The sequence below is a fragment of the Pristiophorus japonicus genome, chromosome 1 (assembly GCF_044704955.1).
Source record: "Pristiophorus japonicus isolate sPriJap1 chromosome 1, sPriJap1.hap1, whole genome shotgun sequence".
NCBI classification, from domain to species: Eukaryota; Metazoa; Chordata; class Chondrichthyes; family Pristiophoridae; genus Pristiophorus; species Pristiophorus japonicus.
The window spans coordinates 487,974,465-487,997,464 of record NC_091977.1 but is presented as its reverse complement, the minus strand read 5'-3'; the positions used below and the strand labels follow the sequence as shown (position 1 = coordinate 487,997,464).

Below are 23,000 nucleotides of genomic sequence, written 5' to 3'. Positions count from 1 at the left end.
TGAAACATGGCCCGTTGTCACTGACCAGTATGTCAGGCAGGCTGTGGGTGGCGAACATGGCCCTGAGGCTTTCAATGGTGGCGGTGGCGGTGCTTCCCGACATTATTTCACATTCAATCCATTTTGAAAAAGCATCCACCACCACCAGGAACATTTTACCAAGAAACGGGCCCGCACTGTCGACATGGATCCTCGACCATGGTCTGGAGGGCCAGGACCACAAACTTAGTGATGCCTCTCTGGGCGCGTTGCTCAACTGAGCACACATGCTGCATTGCCGTACACAGGACTCGAAGTCAGAGTCGATACCGGGCCACCACAAGTGGGATCTGGCTATCGCTTTCATCGTTACTATACTCGGGTGTGTGCTGTGGAGATCCGAGATGAACGTCTCCCTGTCCTTTTAGGGCAGCACTATCCGGTTACCCCACAACAGGCAGTCTGCCTGAATGGACAGCTCGTCCTTTCTCTGCTGGAATGGCTTGATTAGCTCTTGCATTTCAACGGGGATGCTGGCCCAGCTCCCATGCAGTACACAGTTTTTACTAGGGGCTGCAGAGGATCTTGGCTGGTCCAAGTCCTAATCTAGTGGGCCGTGACAGGTGATTTTTCATTTTCAAACGCTTCCATGACCATCATCAAATCTGCGGGCTGCGCCACCATCAACAAGTTTGCAGGCTGCGCCATTTCCACCCCCGAAACGATTAATAGTTACTTTATAATCGTCGCAAATCCTGACCGTGCCATCACTTTTGAGTACTGGAACAATCGGGCTGGCCCACTCGCTGAATTCCACTGGGGAGATGATGCCCTCGCGTTGCAGCCTGTCCAGCTTGATTTCCACTCTCTCCCTCATCATGTGAGGTACCGCTCGCACCTTGTGGTGAATGGGTCGTGCCTCTGGGACCAAGTGGATCCGCACCTTCGCCCCGGAAAAGTTTCCAATGCCTGGCTCAAAAAGGGAAGGAAGTTTGTAAGAACCTGGGTATATGAGGCCTCATCCACATGTGATAGCACTCGGATGTCATCCCAGTTCCAGTGGATTTTTCCCAGCCAGCTCCATCCAAGCAGTGTGGGGGGGCCATTGCACGGGACAATCCAGAGTGGTAGTTCATGCACCATGCCCTCCTAGGTCCTTGACCTTGACCATGGTGCTGCCCAGGACAGTGATAAGCTCTTTGGTATACTTTCTCAGTTTCGTGTGGCTGGGGCTCAGGGCTGTTCTGAGTGCCTTGTTGTACCACAGTCTCTCAAACATCTTTTTACTCATAATGGGTTGGCTAGTGCTAGTGTCCAGTTCCATGGCTATGGGTAAGCCATTCAATTTTACGTTTAGCATTATAGGTGGACATTTCATCGAAAATGTGTGCACCCCGTGTACTTCAGCATCTGCCTCCTCTCTCTAAGGCTCGAAATTGCTTTGGTCCATCATGTACCGATCTTCCTCTGCCACATGATGGTTAGCAGGTTTTGCAGTTTGTCTGCAAACTCATTGGAGGTGCCCCATTGTTCCACAGCTCTTGCAAACATACCCTTTGAAACGGCATGAATTGGCTGAATAGAAGCCTCCACAACGCCAACAAGGTGTGAATTGCCTTGCGGACTCTGAGTCATTTGGATCACCTGAGGCCTGCTGGCAGTTGCAGACTCATGGTTTCTGCCCTGTACATTTCTGCTCGCAAACACAGTTCCAGTTAATTTATGAACATTGCTAGCACTTGTGTGCTGAGAGATTTGTTTGGTGTTGTCACTGGTGGACATAAATGCCTGTGCTATCGCAGTGGCCTTACTGAGGGTCGGTGTCTCTACAGTCAAAAGTTTTCATAGGATGGTCTCATGGCCAATGCCCAGTACAAAAATTCTCTGAGCATTTGCTCCAGATAGCCATCAAACTCACATTGTCCTGCAAGTTACCTTAGCTCGACGACATAGCTCGCCACTTCCTCACCTTCAGATCGCTGGTACGTATAGAACCGATACCGCGCCATCAGCATACTCTCCCTCGGGTTAAGCTGCTCCTGAACCAGTGTACACAGCTCCTCATACGACTTATCTGTGGGTTTCACCGGAGCCAGAAGATTCTTCATGAGGTTGTAGGTCGGTGCCCCGCAGACCGTGAGGAGGACCGCTCTCCTTTTTGCAGCGCTTCCTTCTCCGTCCAGCTCGTTGGCTACAAAGTTCTGGTCTAACCGTTCGACATAGGGTTCCCAGTCCTCACCCTCCGAGAACTCTCCAGGATGCGCACAGTTTGCTGCATCTTTGCATTGGATTTGAGTACTCGTTGCCAGTTGTTATGTTTCTAACACAGATGAGACTGCACACAGGGAGGTTAAAGTAACAGTGACCTCAGTCTTTATTAAGACACTCCAGAGTGAGTAACAGGCTTCGGGGCCGGCTTATATACAGCGTTCCCTGGTGGCGGAATATGGGAATGCATGCTTTACAGATACACAACAGTAGTTATGTTACTAGACTAGTAATCCAGAGGTCTAATTTAATAATCCAACAGTTGGAACTGTTTCCAATTTACCTAACTGATTTAGGCTCATTCTTGTTGCAGTGTCAGAGCACCCTCTCCAATCCTTTATGGAATATTCTATGGTATTCCTTTAACTCAGACGCAAGCAAGATCAAGAATTAAAATGTGCTTAAATTAAAAAGAATTGAAAGCCTTGGCTAAGTGGTTGCACTCTAACCTCTTAGAAGTGTTCAAATCTTACTCCAGAGACTTAAGCACTTAAACTAGGCTGACACTCCCCGTGCAGCACTGAGGAAGTACTGCACTGTCCAAGGTGCCGTCTTTCGAATGTGACGTTAAACAGAGGTTCTGCCAGCCCTCTCAGTTAGATGTAAAAGATCCCGTGTCACTCTTCTTTTTAGGCAGTACCCCGGAGTTGAGGTCTAAGGTGACTGATGAGACCAATGCGAGATCTAGAGTCTCTGTCACAAGTGGGGCAGACGGTGATTGAAGGGACGGATGGGTGGAGTGCTTGATTTGTCGTACGCTCCTTCTACTGTTTGTACTTGGCTTCCGCGTGCTCCCGGCGAAGAGACTCAAAGTGTTTGGTGCCTTCTCGGATGCTTCTCCACTTTGAGCGGTCTTGGGACAGAGATTCCGAAGAGTCGGTGGAGATGTAAAATTTTTTCAAGGAGGCTTTGTGGGTGTCCTTGAAGCGTTTTCTCTGCCCTCCTGGGGCTCGCCTGCCATGATGTAGCTCGGAATAGAGTACTTGTTTCGGGAGTCTAGTATCGGGCATGTGGACAATGTGTCCATCAGAGCTGATCGAGCATGGTCAATGCCTTGATGCTGGGGATGTTGGCCTGAGAGAGAACTCTGATGTTGCTGCGCCTATCCTGCCATTGAATTTGCAAGATTTTGCGAAGGCAGTGTTGGTGGAACTTCTCCAGTGCTTTGTGGTGCATAGACCATGGGCCCAAAATTCGCCACCGTTTAGCTCCATTTTATTTGGAGCTAACATTGTTTTTTGGAGCTAACTTAATTTAAGACAATTTTGCTAGTTTCGCCAATGGTATCATGCTGTCCTCAACAGATAACGGCCATTTGTTTAAGTACCGTTTTTCTGACGTCACTCGGGTCAAACCCACCCATAATGGCATTTTTGCTCGTTTTTGCGAGTTTCGCCAATAAGAATTTTTTTAAGGACAGCGCTAAGGACCACTTTTTAAAACCTTGCCTTACCAAGTTGTAGTCCAATCGAAATCGGCATTAACGGGGGGACCTCAGCCATTACCCCTGGGCTTAGGATTGATTTGTTGTGTCGATCTGTATTTATTATGTTCCAATTGAATGAAGTGATGCAATATTATTGTTGTATTACTTCATTATAAAAGAAAGTCATTTTATTTAGGATTTAATATTTACTGTGATAAAACACTGACTCTACAAAATAATTCTGTATGTAGCTGATGGCATTAGCTGTGCTATGTAATTGTGTTGATACAGTTTAATACTTCCTATACCAATTCACCTCTCAACAGGGACTGAAGGCAACTGATTCCTCCAATGGCTCGGCCAGGGAGAGGGACGGCCACAGCAGGCCATTTGGGCAGGGATGTGGTAACCGTGGCGGGCCATTTGGCCAGGGATAGGGACATTTGCGAGCCATCGGCAGAGCCTGGCATCAAAACACTCCGAGGGCAGGCACAGCACGGGTTAGCTACAGAGTAAAACTTCCTCTGCACAATTATATAAAAGCAGCTCTCAGCTCACATTCCCTTCCTCCCAAGTCTGAGAACCGGAGAGAGAAAGTTCGTTCACTCCCATTGTGCCTCACGTTACATGGAAACATAGAAACATTGAAAATATGTGCAGGATTTGGCCATTCGGCCCTTCAAGCCTGCACCACCATTCAATAAGATCATGGCTGATCATTCCTTCAGTACCCCTTTCCTGCTTTCTCTCCATACCCCTTGATCCCTTTAGCCGTAAGGGCCATATCTAACTCCCTCTTGAATATATCCAATGAATTGGCATCAACAACTCTCTGCGGTGAGAAATTCCACAGGTTAACAACTCTCTGAGTGAAGAAGTTTCTCCTCATCTCAGTCCTAAATGGCCTACCCCTTATCCTAAGACTATGTCCCCTGGTTCTGGAATTACCCACCATTGGGAACATTCTTCCCGCATCTAACCTGTCCAGTCCCATCAGAATCTTGTAAGTTTCTTTAAGATCCCCTCTCATCCTTCTAAACTCCACTGTATAAAAACCCAGTTAATCCAGTCTCTCCTCATATGTCAGTCCTGCCATCCCAGGAATCAGTCTGGTGAACTTTCGCTGCACTCCCTCAATAGCAAGAACATTCTTCCTCAGATTAGGAGACCAAAACTGAACACAATATCCAGGTGAGGCCTCACCAAGGCCCTGTACAACTGCAGTAAGACCTCCCTGCTCCTATACTCAAATCCCCTTGCTATGAAGGCCAACATACCATTTGCCTTCTTCACCGCCTGCTGTACCTGCATGCCAACTTTCAATGACTGATGAACCATGACACCCAGGTCTCATTGCGCCTCCCCTTTCCTAATCTGCCGCCATTCAGATAATATTCTGACCGTGTTTTTGCCCCCAAAGTTGATAACCTCACATTTATCCACATTATACTGCATCTGCCACGCATTTGCCCACTCACCTAACCTGTCCAAATCACCCTGCAGCCTTTTAGCATCCTCCTCACAGCTCACACCATCCAGTTTAGTGTCATCTGAAAACTTGGGGATATTACACTCAATTCCTTCATCTAAATCATTAATGTATATTGTAAAGAGCTGGGGTCCCAGCACTGACCCCTGAGGCACTCCACTAGTCACTGCCTGCCATTCTGAAAAGGACCCGTTTATCCCGACTCTCTGCTTCCTGTCTGCCAACCAGTTCTCTATCCACGTCAGTACATTACCCCCAATACTATGTGCTTTGATTTTGCACACCAATCTCTTTTGTGGGACCTTGCCAAAAGCCTTTTAAAAGTCCAAATACACCACATCCACTGGTTCTCCCTTGTCCACTCTACTAGTTACATCCTCAAAAAATTCCAGAAAATTTGTCAAGCATGATTTCCCTTTCATAAATCCATGCTGACTTGGACCGATCCTGTCACTGCTTTCCAAATGCGCTGCTATTTCATCTTTAATAATTGATTCCAACATTTTCCCCACTACTGATGTCAGGCTATTACCCATTTTCTCTCTCCCTCCTTTTTTAAACAGTGGTGTTACATTAGCTACATAGGAACTGATCCGATAGAGTCGATAGACTGTTGGAAAATGATCACCAATGCATCCACTATTTCTATGACCACTTCTTTAAGTACTCTGGAATGCAGACTATCAGGCCCTGGGGATTTATCGGCCTTCAATCCCATCAATTTCCCCAACACAATTTCCCACTTTATAAGGATATCCTTCAGTTCCTCCTTCTCACTAGACCGTCGGTCCCCTAGTATTTCTGGAAGGTTATTTGTGTCTTCCTTTGTGAAAACAGAACCAAGGTTAACTGATCCGCCATTTCTTTGTTCCCCATTATAAATTTACCTGAACCTGACTGCAAGAGACCTACATTTGTTTTCAATAATCTTTTTCTCTTTGCATATCTAGCAAAGCTTTTGCAGTCAGTTTTTATGTTCCCAGCAAACTTCCTCTCATTCTCTATTTACCTCTTCCTAATTAAACCCTTTGTCCTCCTCTGTTGTGTGACAAAATTCTCCCAATCCTCAGGTTTGCTGCTTTTTCTGGACAATTTATATGCCTCTTCCTTGGATTTAACACTATCCTTAATTTCCCTTGTTAGCCACGGTTGAGCCACCTTCCTCATTTTATTTTTACTCCAGACAGGGATGTACAATTGTTGAAGTTCATCCATGTGATCTTTAAATGGTTGCCATTGCCTATCCACCATCAACCCTTTAAATATTTCTCTGGAAACCAAAATGCGCAGAACAGGCGTCATTTTTCCAATGAAAAAAATTCGCTCCATCCTAAAAAATGGAGCTATTTCTGCGCTGCGCCAAAATGAAAAATAATTTTGCTGAAACTTCAGCCTTATTTTTTTGCCGTTATTTCGGACTAAAAAAATGTCCATTAATTGGAAATAACGCCAAAAAATGGCAATGTAGAATTTTGGCCCCATGTCTCTGAAGAATATAGGAGGGCAGGTATCACTGCTGTTTTGTAGACCATGACCTTGGTACCGTGTTTGAGATCCTGGTCTTCGAACACTCTTTTCCTCAGGTGGCCGAAGGCTGCACTGGCACATTGAAGGCAGTGTTGGACTTCGTCACCAATGTCTGTTCTTGCTGATAGTAAGCTCCCAAGGTATGGGAAGTGGTCCACATTATCCAAGGTCTCGTCATGGATCTTGATAATCGGGGAGCAGTATAGTGTGGCAGGGGCAGGCTGGTTGAGAATCTTTGTCTTACTGATGTTTAATGTAAGGTCCAGACTGTCGTACGCTTCAGTGAAGGTGTCAACGATAGCTTGGAGTTCGGACTCCGAGTGTGCACAAACACAAGCGTCATCTGCATTTTGTAATTCAATGACAGAGGTTGAAACAACCTTGGATCTGGACTGGAAGTGTCAGAGGTTAAACAATTTCCCGCTTGTCCTGTACATTAACTCCACTCCAGCGGGGAGCTTGTTAAAGGTGAGATGAAGCATTGCAGCGAGGAAGTTTGAGTAGAACATTGGTGTGATGATACAGCCTTGCTACTCGAAGAAGAGCAGTGTCCTGACCAATATTTATTCCTCAACCAATATCACTAAAAAAAACTGATAATCTGGTCATTTATCTCATTGTTGTTTGTGGGATCTTTCTGTGTGAAAAATGGCTGTCATGCTATCCTGCATTAAAAAATTACTGTACCTCAAAATACTTAATTAACTGTGAAGTGCTTTGGGATGCCCTGTGGTCGTGAAAGGCACTTTATACATGCAAGTTCTTTCTTCCTTAACAGTTACTGAGGACAAAGTGGGTAGTACAAGGAGGGAGGAATGCTGTTCCATGTATATTTTACTCACTGCCATGCCTAATTCCCTCTTCTATTTGAATTTGAATGTAAGCAGATTTTACTTTATTTTCATTTTCACAGGTTGTCCTGCCCTGTTTTTCATCGTTGCTCACATCTCTGCTGGAACAGTATTGCGAGGCTTTATCATCCTTATACAATGTTACAGGTACATTTTACATTATTTATGGTGTCTAATATGGCCAGCCCTGCCTTCTCTCATGGTTGTTGAGTCTGGGATTTGTTAGCAGTGATAATTATGATTAAAAAAAGAGTGAGACAGATCACAAGCCCCATTTAAACAAATGGAGCTGTGTTCATATTTAAGTCAAATAAGATCAGAATAAGTTATGTTTTTAAACTGAGTGAGTGAGAATCACTTTAAATGAACGGCATTTGGCAAGTTCATTTAAATGAACAATATTCCTTAATTGACTTTAGTTGGCAGTCGAATCGTCCCTAATGTAAATCCACCATGAGTAATCTGCCAGTTGTAAGTACAGAGTACAGCATTCAAACATCACCATAGCCACAGTTCATGGGAATTGGTCCATATCACGTGATTACCTCTAACTAGCGCTTAATCTCATGACTCAATGGGTGGCACTCTTGCCTCTGAGTCAGAAGGTTGTGGGTTCATAGTCCCACTCAAGCACAAAATTATGGGCTAACACTCCAGTGCAGTGCTGAGGGAATACTGCACTATTGAAGGTACCATCTTTCAGATGGTTAAACTGAGGCCCCATCTGCTCTTTCAGGTGGTCATAAAAGAACCCATGCTACTACTTCAAAGAAGAGCAGAGGTCCTGGTCAATATTTATCCCTCAAGCAACATAACAAAACAGATTATCTAGTCATTATTATATTACTGTTTGTGGGAGCTTGCTGTGTGCAATTGACTGACTCGGTTCGTACATTACAAGAGTGACTACACTTCAAAAGTACTTCATTGGCTGTAAAGTGCTTTGGGACGTCCTGAGGTCATGAAAGGTCTTTCTTTTTTTCAATCGGAAATCTCACTCACAGAGCCCACAAGATAGCTGCAGAGAGAACTGGAAGAGCACTGCTGCAGTTGGAGATACTCTTTCCATTCAGCGTTGTCCAATAAAAATCACTGACTAGCCAAAGGTCTGGCTAAGGAGACACTCGATTGTAAATTGCGGCCTCTCCAGGAGCATACAATGTGCGCCCGCACCCGAAGAGGCCTCGCTAGTTTCGGTTCTCGGCGTACAATGCGCATGCGCCAAGAGCCAGCATTTGTGATCTGTTTGAAAGAGCGCATGCATCCCTGGGAGACAGATTTTCGCAGGGCAGATATTTGGACTATTTGCCCAACTCCTGCCCAAAAAATGTCCTTCAAACTCTGATGCCTGCTTAAAGCAGTTTTATAAAATAGAAAAATTAAATTTTATCACTAATGTTTACATTCAAATCCCTGTCTATTAAGGCAAGTTTATTTTTAACCATATTAAAACATATTCAAAAAAATTCACAAAAAAAAATGTTTTTCTAAATTTCTCAATTTCAATTAATTTTAAATATCTGAGGTATTGTTTTTATTTATTGTGTTGTGTTTCTGTGTTTTTGGCAGTATTCTCATTGAAAGTAATGGGAGCTTGTACAAACGGAGTTCCCATTATTATCAATGAGAATATTACATTGTGACTGGTGGTCCAGGCCCATGTGATCGCAGGTTGCGCTTACATTCCTGGGATGCATGAGCCCATACACTGGGCTGTGCATCTAGGCCTCGGACCATAAATATACGTTCCTCCAGGACCACCAGGTACTTTCAGAAAAACATTTTCGGTCGGAGGCGTCCGCCCGCAGGAAGCCTCCAACCACAATTTTTGGGCCACTGTTTTAGCCCACATACACTAATAAATGCCATACAATACAATAAATGAACCTCACAAGTATATTTACTTACCAAACATTTACCACCATTCAGTGCAAAACATTGCAGTCTTTCTCTTTCACCAAAGTGCCTGAAGAAAATAACATTAAGATTCAATGGAATATGAATCAATTTTGTATATAAACCATCCAACACCATATTTGCTTACACAGTTGACCTCACCAACAACACAGTTCATGTTATAAGTGGTGGCTTTAATAGCAATGGAACCATTCTGAGACTAATGAAGTTGATGACTTGGTTGAAGCCTGGACAAAAACAAATTAGCTGTTCCTTATACATGACCCCAGAGTTTCCCAACTCATTCACCAATAATCATTGGAGACATGGATTCAACTCCAATTTAGTATTTGTCAGCAATATTATTAGCAATCCATGTTTTAGAGTCCTTGCCAAAATCAAACTATCAATGTGGCTGTCCCTCGAAGACCACCTTGTTTCATCATCATTCTAATTTTAAGAAGGTGGATTCGAAAGATTACCTGGTTGAACTGGATGCGGCCATTAAAAGATGACATTGTGACACCGGGGAACTGTGATTGCTTTGTAGAATTGATACGGAAGCGTGCTCGCAAAAATATATTCCGCGGATACCGTACAAGTGATATCCCGGGATGATCTGATAAAGCTAAAGAGTCATATTAGGGTTACATAGAATAGTCATATTAGGGTTACATAGAATACCTCGAAACAAACCCCTTTGATATGTTAATAGCATCGCTTATCATCGATTCACCATTGGCGACTGTGTCTTCAGTTGCCTAGGACCTAAGCTCTGGAATTTCCTCCATAAACCTCTCCGCCTCGCTACTTCTCTCTTCTTTAAGACACTTCTTAAAACCTACCTCTTTGACCAAGGTTATTGTTAACTGCCCTGATATCTCCTTATGTGACTCAGTGTCAAATTTTGTCTGATTATGTTCCTTTGAACCACCTTGAGATGTTTTTCTACGTTAAAGACGCGATATAAATGCGATATAAGGAGCCCTAGTAAAACTTTGACAGGAGTTTCCCCCCTGTCAATGGGAATCAGGGGGAAAACTCTCCACTGGCTGGAGTCATAGCAAGCACAAAGGAAGATGTTTGTGGGTCAATCATCACAGCCCCAGGACATCGCTGCAGGGGTTTCTCAGGGCAGTATCCTAGGCCCAACCATCTTCAGTTGCTTCATCAATGACCTTCCTTCCATTATAAGGTCAGAAGTGGGGATGTTCGCTGATGACTGCACAGTGTTCAGGTCCATCTGCAGCTCTTCAGATAATAGAGCAGTCCATGCCCGCATACAACAAGATCTGGATAACATTCAGGCTTGGGCTGATAAGTGGTAAGTAACATTTGCGCCACACAAGTGCCAGGCATTGACTATCTCCAACAAGGGACAGTATAACCACCGCCACTTAACATTCAATGGCCATTACCATCGCCTAATCCCCTACCATCAACATCCTGGAGATCACCATTGACCAGAAACTTAACTGTCCCAACCACATAAATACAGTGGCAACAAGGGCAGGTCAAAGGCTGGTTATTCTGTGACGAGTATCTCACCTCTTCACTCCCCAAAGCCTTTCCACCATCTATAAGGCACAAGTAAGGAGTGTGATGGATTACTCTCCACTTGCCTGGATGAATGCAGCTCCAACAACACTCAAGAAGCTCGAAACCATCCAGGACAAAGCAGCCCGCTTGATTGACAGTCCATCCACCACCTTCAACATTCACTCTGTCCATCACCGCCGTACCGTAGCTGCAGTGTGTCCCATCTACAAGATGCACTGCAGCAACTCACCAAGGCTTCTTCGACAACACCTCTCAAACCCGCGACCTCTACCACCTAGTAGGGCAAGAGCAGCAAGCACATGGGAACACCAACACCTCCATGTTCCCCTCCAAGTCACACACCATCCTGATTTGGAAGTATATCGCTATTCCTTCATCGTCGCTGGGTCAAAATCCTGGAACTCCTTCCCTAACAGCACTGTGGGAGCACCATCAGCACACAGACTTCAGTGGTTCAAGAAGGTGGCTCATCACCATCTTCTCAAGGGCAATTAGGGATGGGCAATAAATGCTGGCCTTGCCAGTGACACCCACTATTTAAAAAAAAAACATTGTTTTTTTATTATTGAATCAACTGATAGGATTCACAGCAGCAAGAAAGCTTGGAGGACTATATGAGTTCAGATTGAACCTCCCTTATCCGGTACCCTCGGGACTTGGCCTGTCCCAAACGAGGGATTTTTCCGGATGAGGTCATGTTTTTGGGTGGACTGCGCTTTTAAGTGCTGTTGCTGGGGTAAGTGTGTGTGTGCTCTGATTGGCTGGGCCGACTGTCAGTCAGTCAGTCAGCCAATTAGTGTGCATGGGGCCTCAAAGAGCCGGTGGACCCCGAAGAGCCGGTGCTCCCTGAAGAGCCGGCAGGCCCCGGCAGGCCAAGACCCCCCCGGAGGGAGTGCTGTGGGGAGGAGTGGTTGGCCCACGGACTGTGGCTGCAGGAGTTCCAGCAGGGCAACGAGGAGGAGGCAGCCGATTGAGGAGAAAGATTATATTGGTGAGTAGGATTTTGACGGTCGCGTTCTGTGCATGCGCCATCCGGCGTCTGGGTGGTGCCGGATAAGGGAGCTCCAGATAAGAGAGGTTCAACCTGTGTTCAGCACTGTTTCCACAAAACTGAACACATACTTCAACGTCACTGCAGAGTAGATTTTCCACTCCTCCTTAGGCTTCTCCTAAATAGCCAAGAAAGTTCCAACTGTAGTGGTAATAGGACCAAATTAGCAAGAGCTTTTGATTCTCAAATATCTAACCCTGGGTTTACTGGACTATTTACCATGTGTAAACTCATAGATGATGTCTATAACTCAAGATATTAAAGAACAATAAAGCAGCTGGCCTCGATGACATCCGATGTAAGCAGATCAAACACTTTGGACTGAAAGCATTTCATTGGCAGCTTGATTTGTTCAGCTTATGCTCAGAGCATTGCCACGTCTTCAAAATATGGCATAGTGCAAGATTCGTTTTGAAACCTGGTAAAGACCCTGCAAGCCCAAAAGAACTTCAGCCCTATTTTGCTATTTTGTCATGTATATAAGTTATTTCAACATCTCATTTTGAACCCATATGGAACAGCAGTTTATTGCAGAACAGTCATGTTTCTGGCCTGCAAAGCCCTGTATATGCTGATCTAGCATATTGACAGTGGCCTAGAAATTTGGCTATGCAGCGCCTGTTTTTTGAGATAAAAACGGTCTCCTAAACCTCCAATATGGCAGTCAAGAAGAATATGCTCATTAGGAGCCAGAAGTGTGGTGTCCACCATATTGGTAAAGGCCAAAAAATTGGCATTAGGCCCTTTTCATATGCAATTAAGGGCCTAACACCTGTTTGAGGCAGCAATGCAAGATTAGTTTGCCCTGAGGCAGCCAGTGCCGGCTGCACCTAGTGAAACCAGGCCTACAAGTGGCTTAACAGGTGGACCTTAAATACATCACCTATGAGGCCGCAATCAACAAGTTAAATTTTTTAAATATATTTACCGGAAGGTGGAACCAGAGGAGCAGGAGTCCTCCTATTGACCCAACATTAAAAGGACGTAGGCCGCTGCCGTCACCAATCTCCCACTCCCGGCCACCATTACTTACCTCTCAATGATCACTCCTTCCCCTGACCACTGCTACCTTCCCGGCCCAATCAGCCCGCCCCAGTCGCACCTCCCACTCCACTTCCTTACTTAGCTGAGGCCCTCTGCTATCGTCACTGCGGAATATCTAGGTCAATGCATTTGAACAAAGCAGAACAACTGGAGCTGCCTTTGTTGACTTGTCAGTTGCCTATGACACTGTTAATCACTGCATACTTGTGTGGACGGTTTTCAATATAATGAAGGATGTTTATCTCACAGAGTTTATCAGAATTTTATTAACGAATTGCCATTTTCCGTGAAACTATGTGGTTAGAAAATGCAGCTACGCAGGCAATGGAAGGGGATCCTCAAGGTAGCGTGCTAGCATCAATGCTACTCTATCCAATGACCAATATATCCATCCTGATGCCAGAAGATTCCTATATGCAGAGGATCTTTGTGTTCCTGGTCAAAGCTAAACTTTTGATAGAATCAATGTAACTCTGAGTGACGTCCTAGCTGGCCTGACATAAAACTACACTTTCAAATAACTGGAGGCCAATCTGGATAAGAATCAGTTCTGTGGGTTCTTCCTTCATAATAGAGAAGCCAACCGGGAATGATATATTAAGTGATACGGCAATAAACCCTGTCGACCTTGGTGACACTGGATCACATTTTGTGTTACAAGGAACACATAATCAGGACCAAAGCTGAAGTTGGAGCTTAGAATAACATCCGAGAAAATCTGCCTCACTCAAAATCTGGCACTAATATAAACACTATCAGGACTACAGCTCGAGCACTCTGTTTTTCTGCTGCCAAATATGTTTGCTCTGTATAGGAATGTGCGCCCAAGCAAACAAATTGAACTCAGTTCTTAATGTCCACTGCTATTGCGTTACTGGCTGCCTTAAACCTACCAAGGTAGATGATCTTTACTGGCTGCCGGGTATTGCATCTCTAGACATACGAAGAGCAACCGTAGCCAGAGCTGAAAGAAAGAGACCATCTAATGATCCTCACCATCCATTGTTTCAGCACCATCCTGCTCAGAGTAGACTGAAGTCGAGACGTGCTTCCTGCACTCCATCAACTCTCTCCAAGAGGAAGTCGAGAGAGTTGATGGAGTGCAGGAAGCATGTTTTGACTTTAGTCTGAAACAGTGGAGACTTATCACCTGGACAATGCTTATACAGAACAAATCACGTTGTCTGGATATCGAACCCAATCACCATCTCCCAGCTGAAGCCTCTGAACTGTGGCCAATCTGGCAATGCCTCAACCACTTACGCACTGGTCCGAGTCGTTCAAACGTAGTGATGTGGAAACAGGTTTCAATGACAGTAACAGAGTGGGGTTGATTTTGAATGCCTTCACCTGGCTTGAACAGGGCAATAATGGCCTCAAAATGAGGTCAGTCGACTTCTCGCACCTTTAGCACTGAAGACGTGACCAGCTCTATTTTAAAGGTTTATCCGGCTGATTGATGCAATAGACTCTTTTATTTTGGAAATTGAGGTCTAATAACATAAAAAGGAGCCCAATTACCATTTTAGATAGGAAATGAGCGATGCGTACACTGTGCAGGTTTTGATTAGTCCTATGGGTGATGGAAGAAAAGAGGTCCACGAAAGATACGTGGTCAATTATTTTTGTGGGCCTCAGAGAAGCATGAGTGCACTTCTGGGGCCCTCAAGAATAATCTGGGCCACTGCCGACCTGAAGACCCCACCTTTGGCGATCACGGCTCCTCCCCAATGCCCCCTCCAGCAACTTTGCTTGCTGGCAGCAGCACTAGTCCAATTTCCAGTCTTCAATCTGATGAGCTGTGTGGGGACAACTGTTTGGCGCCCTGCAGCTTACCTACCCAACTTAAACGCAGTCCAAACGTCAAAACTGCAAGGGTCTCTTTGCTGCCGTAATGATCCAAAAATCAAAATTGACCCTGGTGACGTGCGACTGTGGTGGCGAGTCACAAATGATGGACCATCTGCTCTGCTGTCAATTCCTGTCTAGGTCCTACTGACCTTGTCAAATACAATGATAATGCCAAATCATGTGTAGCCTTGCGGCAGGGAAGATTGTGAAAATATGATATGATGATGACCAAAGTTTGAATTCATCTTAGTGCAACTCCTCGGCAGTGGTACTTTGACCATCAAAATGATGCCTCTACATTTCACTGGTGTTATACACCATTTTAGCAGATAACCAAGAACCAGCAACAATGGGCTCAATTTTCCCCAGTCATTTGTGCCTTTTTTTGAGCAGGCTGCTTTTGTTGGCGTATTTAATTTTTTCAAAGCTTCCCCCTGCGATCTATGCCGGCGTAACTGACTTAGTTACGATTTTTCTAGGTCAATTTTGTTTGACGTCATGTCTGCGCCGGTTTTTTCAATAATTTGCAGTTTGGCCAACATTTCTTTCTCTTATGTTGCTTTCCTGTAAATTTTGAGCTTCTTTGAAAGGTTAAATTTAAGTATGGGGGCAATACTGACAATGCCATATCTTGTGCGAGCCTTCTGCATCATGGTGCTACTTAGGAGACAATTGATTAGACATCATCGCATCAGGAACATCTCGTAGGGTGCTGGGCAGGAGGCCTTACCCACCTCGGGTATATCAAGACAGGCGTTTGTACCTCCACCTGAGTAATGCAGACTGTGTCAGAAGGCTGCGTTTCTGCAAAGAAGTTGTAACTGAGATCTGTGAGTTGGTGAAAGCAGACCTGCAACCTAGAAGCGTCAGGAGGACGGCTTTGTCAGTTGAAGTGAAGGTTACAGCTGCACTTTCATTCTCGGCCTCCGGATTGTTTCAAGCTATAACTGGGGATGCGTGCGCCATCTCTCAACATGCAATACATGCCTGCGTTTACCAGGTCACGGCTGCATTGTATGCGCAGAAGAATGATTTCATCAAGTTCCCCATGACCGCCCAAGCAATTCATGACAGGGCTGTGGGCTTCTCCAGGATTGCTGGCTTCCCAAAGCTCCAGGGCTGCATTGACTGTACCCACATCGCCTTGCGAGCATCTTTGAAGGATTCCGAGATGTACAAGAACAGAAAAGGCTTCCACTCCATTAATGTGCAGCTCGTGTGTGACGACATCATGTCAGTTGATGCGAGATACCCTGGCAGCACCCATGATGCGTTCATCCTACGCGACAGCATTATATCTTCCATGTTTCAGCAACAGACAGAAGGGCAGAGCTGGCTACTGGGGGACAAAGGGTACGGCCTGACCACCTGGCTCATGACAACCCTACGCGTAACCCGGAAGGAAGCTGACCGTCATTACAATATGTCACACATTGCGACGCGCAACATCATTGAGAGGATCATTGGCATTTTGAAACAGCATTTACGATGCCTGTACCATTCTGGAGGCTACTTGCTGTACTCCCCTGAGACTGTTGGTCACTTCACTGTTGTGTGCTGCATGCTGCATAACTTAGCCATCATGGGGCAGCAGCATCTGGTAGTGGAAGACCCACCTGCAGTGAGAATGGCTTTTGATAATGATGTGGAAGATGCAGGTGACTAGCAGTAGGAGGAGGAGGAGGAGGAAGAGGAGGAGGAGGATGATGAGGATGAGGAAGCCATGCAAGTGCCTGAGGTCGGAGCACGATGGTGCAGGAGGGCAGGCCATTGTATTCCTTTAACGATTGCTTGAGCCTTGCGCCAGCAGCTCATCCGTGAACGCTTTACTGATGCCTGAGGGCTCAGCGACAACTATTCCACATGGACATGTTTACTGTTTGGAGCTGTTCCATAATGTTGTGTTGTATTAATGAAACATGATTCAGTTTTAATGTAAAATATATTTTATTCAAAAGTTTACAATGTACTTAACTTAACTTTATTAAAATTATTCTTGCATCAAAATTTACTTTAAGATTACTCTTTAATATCACTTAAAAACTTTAAGATCACTTATAAACTTGTAAATTTACATAACTTACAAAAATCTTTTAATTTGAGAACAGTTACAACAGTAACAATAATAGCAACAACAGCAGCAACGAAAGGCTGCACCCATCCCTCATCCCTCTTAGACTAAGACCGCCCGCTGTGCTTAGTCTTGGACACTCCACCACCCCTGCCCACAGGCGGTGGCGCAGTGTTTCTGGGCTTGATACCAAGCTTATTCCTATTCCTATTCCTATTAAGCCTATTCCTTCTAAAGATTAGTGAAGACAAACGTAGGTCCCTTGCAGTCAGATTCAGGTTAATTTATAATGGGGAACAAAGAAATGGCAGACCAGTTGAACAAATACTTTGGTTCTGTCTTCACGAAGGAAGACACAAATAATCTTCCGGAAGTACTGGGGGACCGAGGGTCTAGTGAGAAGGAGGAACTGAAGGATATCCTTGTTAGGCGGGAAATTGTGTTCGGGAAATTGATGGGATTGAAGGCCGATAAATCCCCAGGGCCTGATAGTCTGCATCCCAGAGTACTTAAGGAAGTGGTAATAGAAATAGTGGCTGCATTGGTGATCATTTTCCAACAGTCTATTGACTCTGGATCAGTCCCTATGGACTGGAGGGTAGCTAATGTAACACCACTGTTTAAAAAAGGAGGGAGAGAGAAAACGGGTAATTATAGACCGATTAGCATGACATCAGTAGTGGGGAAAATGTTGGAATCAATTATTAAAGAGGAAATAGCAGCGCGTTTGGAAAGCAGTGACAGGATCGGTCCAAGTCAGCATGGATTTATGAAAGGGAAATCATGCTTGACAAATCTTCTGGAATTTTTTGAGGATGTAACTAGTAGAGTGGACAAAGGAGACCAGTGGATGTGGTGTATTTGGACTTTCAAAAGGCTTTTGACAAGGCCCCACACAAGAGATTGGTGTGCAAAATCAAAGCACAAGGTATTGGGGGTAATGTACTGATTGTGGATAGAGAACTGGTTGGCAGACAGGAAGCAGAGAGTTGGGATAAATGGGTCCTTTTCAGAATGGCAGGCAGTGACTAGTGGAGTGCTGCAGGGCTCAGTGCTGGGACCCCAGCTATTTACAACATACATTAATGACTTAGATGAAGGAATTGAGTGTAATATCTCCAAGTTTGCAGATGACATTAAACTGGGTGGCGGTGTGAGCTGTGAGGAGGATGCTAAGAGGCTGCAGGGTGACTTGGACAGGTTAGGTGAGTGGGCCAATGCATGGCAAATGCAGTATAATGTGGGTAAATGTGAGGTTATCCACTTTGGGGGCAAAAACACAAAAAGTCAGAATATTATCTGAATGGCGGCAGATTAGGAAAAGGGGAGGTGCAACGAGACCTGGGTGTCATGATTCATCAGTCATTGAAAGTTGGCATGCAGGTACAGCAGGCGGTGAAGACGGCAAATGGTATGTTGGCCTTCATAACTAGAGGATTTGAGTATAGGAGCAGGGAGGTCTTACTGCAGTTGTACAGGGCCTTGGTGAGGCCTCACCTGGAATATTGTGTTCAGTTTTGGTCTCCTAATCTGAAGAAGTACATTCCTGCTATTGAGGTAGTGCAGCGAAGACTCACCAGACTGATTCCCGGGATGGCAGGACTGACATATGAGGAGAGACTGGATCAATTGGGCCTTTATACACTGGAGTTTAGAAGGATGAGAGGGGATTTCATTGAAACATATAAGATTCTGACGGGACTGGACAGGTTAGATGCGGGAAGAATGTTCTCGATGTTGTGGAAGTCCAGAACTAGGCGACACAGTCTTAGGATAAGGGGTAGGCCATTTAGGACTGAGATGAAGGGAAACTTCTTCACTCAGAGAGTTGTTAACCTGTGGAATTCCCTACCGCAGAGAGTTGTTGATGCCAGTTCATTGGATATATTGAAGAGGGAGTTAGATATGGCCCTTACGGCTAAAGGGATCAAGGGGTATGGAGAGAAAGCAGGAAAGGGGTACTGAGGGAATTATCAGCCATGATCTTATCGAAAGGCCGAATGGCCTACTCCTGCACCTATTTTCTATGTTTGTATGTTTCTATGTAACATCTTGGGTACTGCGCACTTCTTGAGGGTTGGGGGAACGTCATCATCATGCGGCAAGTTGGAGGGCCCAGGTGGCAAGTTGGAGGGCCCAGCTTTGGGCTCTTCAGGGGCTGGTGTAGGGATGGGAGTGGGAGTGGCAGTTGATTCTGTCAATGGGCGCAGGTCTGGGCGTGTTCCCTTATTGCAGCAGCTAATTCCAACATGCCGTCCCTCATGCACCCTGACAGTGTCTCACCACTAGGACCCGCAATCTTGGAAGTGGGAAACATGGAATGTCCCACCAACACTCAACGGCAACATTCCTTCCCTCATAGCCAGTGATGTGGTTTGCACTACCTCTGACATTCCTTCCCTCATGGCCATTATTCCCTCACTGATGGTCCTGGATATTGTTCCCATTTCTCATGCGAGTGTTGTTGCTTCTCCCGACAGTCCCGCTACCTCATAACTCACCCCACTGATGGTGTCCAGGAGTTATCGGGTAACGTCAATGCTCTCCGCACTCTATGACATCATCTGAATCACATCTGTTAGATCCTGCATCTCAGGAGAGCGTGGTTGAACTCTCCTTCCCCTCCTCCCATGGGTGTGGCTCGCACCACACCACTGGAACCCACAGCCTGGGACGGTGGGGCCCTGGGAATGCCTTGCTGCACCACACCACTGGGACCCCCAATCTCGGAAGTGGGAAACCGTGGAATGTCCCATCAACACTCAAACCACTAGTCACGGAAGGGGCTGTCACCTTGTCACCTCCATGAGCAGCACCTCCTCCAAATTCAGTACAACAGTGGAAGCTTCATCCAGTTTCAGCCCCTCCCCTTCCGACCCCCCCCCCCCCTGCAATGTTCTTGGTCTGGAGGGTTGGATTGGAAGATGTTCTCTTCTTCAGGCTCATCCTCGTTTCAATCTTCTTCTGCATTGTCATGGTTGGCCTCAAGTTCTGCAAAAGATAACAGAACAGTCAAATGGTTAACAGCAGAGGAGGGGGCAGGCAGCGGGTCGATTTGAAGGACTACGATGAATTTGCACGATTTACCCTCTCCCTTGAGTGTGGACCCAGCTTGTGCAGTACTGATTGTTTTTTTCCCAGGCAGAACCCATCAAAGCAGCAACCCTCTCTTCCAAGGGTGTCAGTGGGTGCAGATTTGCCGGGTCTCCTCCTGTTCAAGTTCTTTCCCTTTTATTATATTCCACCTTCCTCTGCAAAGATGGAAAGACAACTTTTTAGAGAGGGTGTCTTTCTGCTGGGTGGGACATATACAGCTGGTCACATTTACAATTGCATTGAATAAATTAAATTATTGCTTACACTAACTACTCGACCAAGGTCCTGCCATTTCTTTTTACACTGGCTTCCAGATCTTGAGGTGTTTACCACTGCGCAGTAATCTTCTACAACTTGGTTCCAGCGTTTCTTCATTTCTTTTGGTGGAACTTTTATGCGACCTCTGCTGGTATCAGGCTCCTGCCATGTGTTCTCAATCACAGTAACTGGAGCCTCCACTTCTTCCAGTAAGAAATTCTTGGTCCTTGCTCCGCGTTGCATCTTGTGTTGCTGCAGATCCAATTTTTCCAATGCTCTCACAGCACTCCTCACACACACACAACGGGCTCTTTAAAAATGGCTGATTGCCAAATCCGAGCTGTACTGAGCATGCGCGTCCATTGGAACGATGTCAAAAATGTAACTTTTTTGCTCAGAAGGTATGGCATTGTTTTTTGGCGCAGACAGCAGGCTCCACTCCCCCCACCCCACCCCCCTCGGAGGCGACTGGACATGCTGCACAGTGCCAAATTCGAATTATAGATCGGGGAAACTTTGGCAAAATATTTCTGGCTCATTTCTGGCCTCGAATATGTGGCGTAACTCTGGCAATACGCCAGAAAACGGGCTTGGGAAAATTGAGCCCCAAGAAAGTAAAGCACACACAACAATCAAAAAATACTCACACACTCTGCTTTTCATTTTACCACTTTACCAACAAATGCACAAAAATGTTAAAGTTCATGTTATGTTCCTAACACAGATGAAACTGCACACAGGGAGATTAAAGTAACAGTGACCTCAGTCTTTATTAAGACACTCCAGAGTGAGTAACAGGCCTAAGGGGCTGGCTTATATACAGTGCTCCCAAAGGATGCTGGGATCCCTTGGAACTTCAGTGGATGCACTCCCTGGTGGCAGAACATGGGAGTGCATGCTTTACAGATACACAACATCACACCCCCCCAAAGTTGAAGTGAAAACTATTTACAAGGTGAGGCGGTCGGGAGCCTTTCTTTCCCTGGTGGACCGCCTCGGTACAAATGTCTGTTCTGGTGTGTTGGCTGTGCCCTCGCTGGGCTGGCGTGTTGTTGGCCCTGAAGGGCTGCTGGGTGAGCCTGGCCTTGCTGGGCTGTTGGGCGTTATGGGTTTAATTTCCTGGTCCGGCGTGGTGTCGTTGATCCTTTGGGTATGTGTTGTGGGCTCGAAAAAGGTGGTGTCTGCTGTGGGTTGTTCAGGGCAGACTGTGAACTGCAACCTCGTTTGGTCCAGGTGCTATCTTCAAATTTGTCCATTGTCTAGCTTGACTACAAACACCCTACTCCCTTCTTTAGCTATCACTGTGCCCGCGATCCACTTGGGACCATGTCCATAGTTTAGCACATACACAGGGTCATCCAGATTAATTTCCCATAACACAGTGGCGCGACCATCGTTTACATTTTGTTGCTGCCGCCTGCTCTCTACCTGATCATGCAGGTTGGGGTCAACCAGCGAGAGCCTGGTTTTAATTGTCCTTTCCATGAGTAGCTCAGCCAGGGGCACCCCTGTGAACGAGTGGGGTCTCGTGCGGTAGCTGAGCAGTACTTGGGACGGACGGGTTTGGAGTGAGCTTTCTGTGACTCGTTTGAGATTCTGTTTGATTGTTTGTACTGCCCGCTCTGCCTGCCCATTGGAGGGTGGTTTAAATGGGGCCGAGGTGACATGTTTGATCGAATTGCGGGTCATGAATTCTTTAAATTCGGCACTGGTGAAACATGGCCCGTTGTCACTGACCAGTATGTCAGGCAGGCCGTGGGTGGCAACCATGGCCCTCAGGCTTTTAATGGTGGTGGTGGCGGTGCTTCCCGACATTATTTCACATTCAATCCATTTTCAAAAAGCATCCACCACCACCAGGAACATTTTACCGAGAAACGGGCCCGCATAGTCGACATGGATCCTCGACCATGGTCTGGAGGGTCAGGACCACAAACTTAGTGATGCCTCTCTGGGCGCGTTGCTCAACTGAGCACACAAGCTGCATTGCCGTACACAGGACTCTAAGTCAGAGTCGATACCGGGCCACCACACGTGGGATCTGGCTATCGCTTTCATCATTACTATGCCCAGGTATGTGCTGTGGAGATCCGAGATGACCATCTCCCTGCCCTTTTTGTGTAGCACTACGCAGTTACCCCACAATAGGCAGTCTGCCTGAATGGACAGCTTGTCCTTTCGCCGCTGGAACGGCTTGATTAGCTCTTGCATTTCAATGGAGATGCTGGCCCAGCTCCCATGCAGTACACAGTTTTTTACTCGGGACAGCAGAGGATCTTGGCTGGTCCAGGTCCTAATCTGGCGGGCCGTGATAGGTGATTTATCATTTTCAAACGCTTCCATCATCATCAAGAAGTCTGCGGGCTGCGCCACCATCAACAAGTTTGCAGGCTGCGCCATTTCCATCTCCCGTGGTGGGCAATGGTAGCCGACTGAGAGCATCTGCACAGTTCTCGGTGCCTAGCCTGTGGCGGATGGTATAATTGTACACTGATAGCACGAGTGCCGACCTTTGTATGTGGGCTGAGGCATTAGTATTTATCCTCTTGTTTTCAGCGAACAGAGATATGAGGGGCTTGTGATCGGTTTCCAGCTCAAATTTGAAGCCAAACAGGTACGGATGCATTTTCTTC

The 23,000-nt window shown here is 46.0% G+C and overlaps 1 long non-coding RNA gene across 1 annotated transcript in view; it reads right to left on the bottom strand.

The window, feature by feature from the left end:
* The window catches only part of LOC139260269 (uncharacterized), a 78,408-nt gene that overhangs the window by 14,483 nt on the left and 40,925 nt on the right, over positions 1-23,000 (bottom strand). Inside the window, exon 2 of the long non-coding RNA XR_011592755.1 lies at positions 9,449-9,506. This is a non-coding gene — a long non-coding RNA (uncharacterized lncRNA). The remainder of the gene's footprint in view (positions 1-9,448; positions 9,507-23,000) is intronic.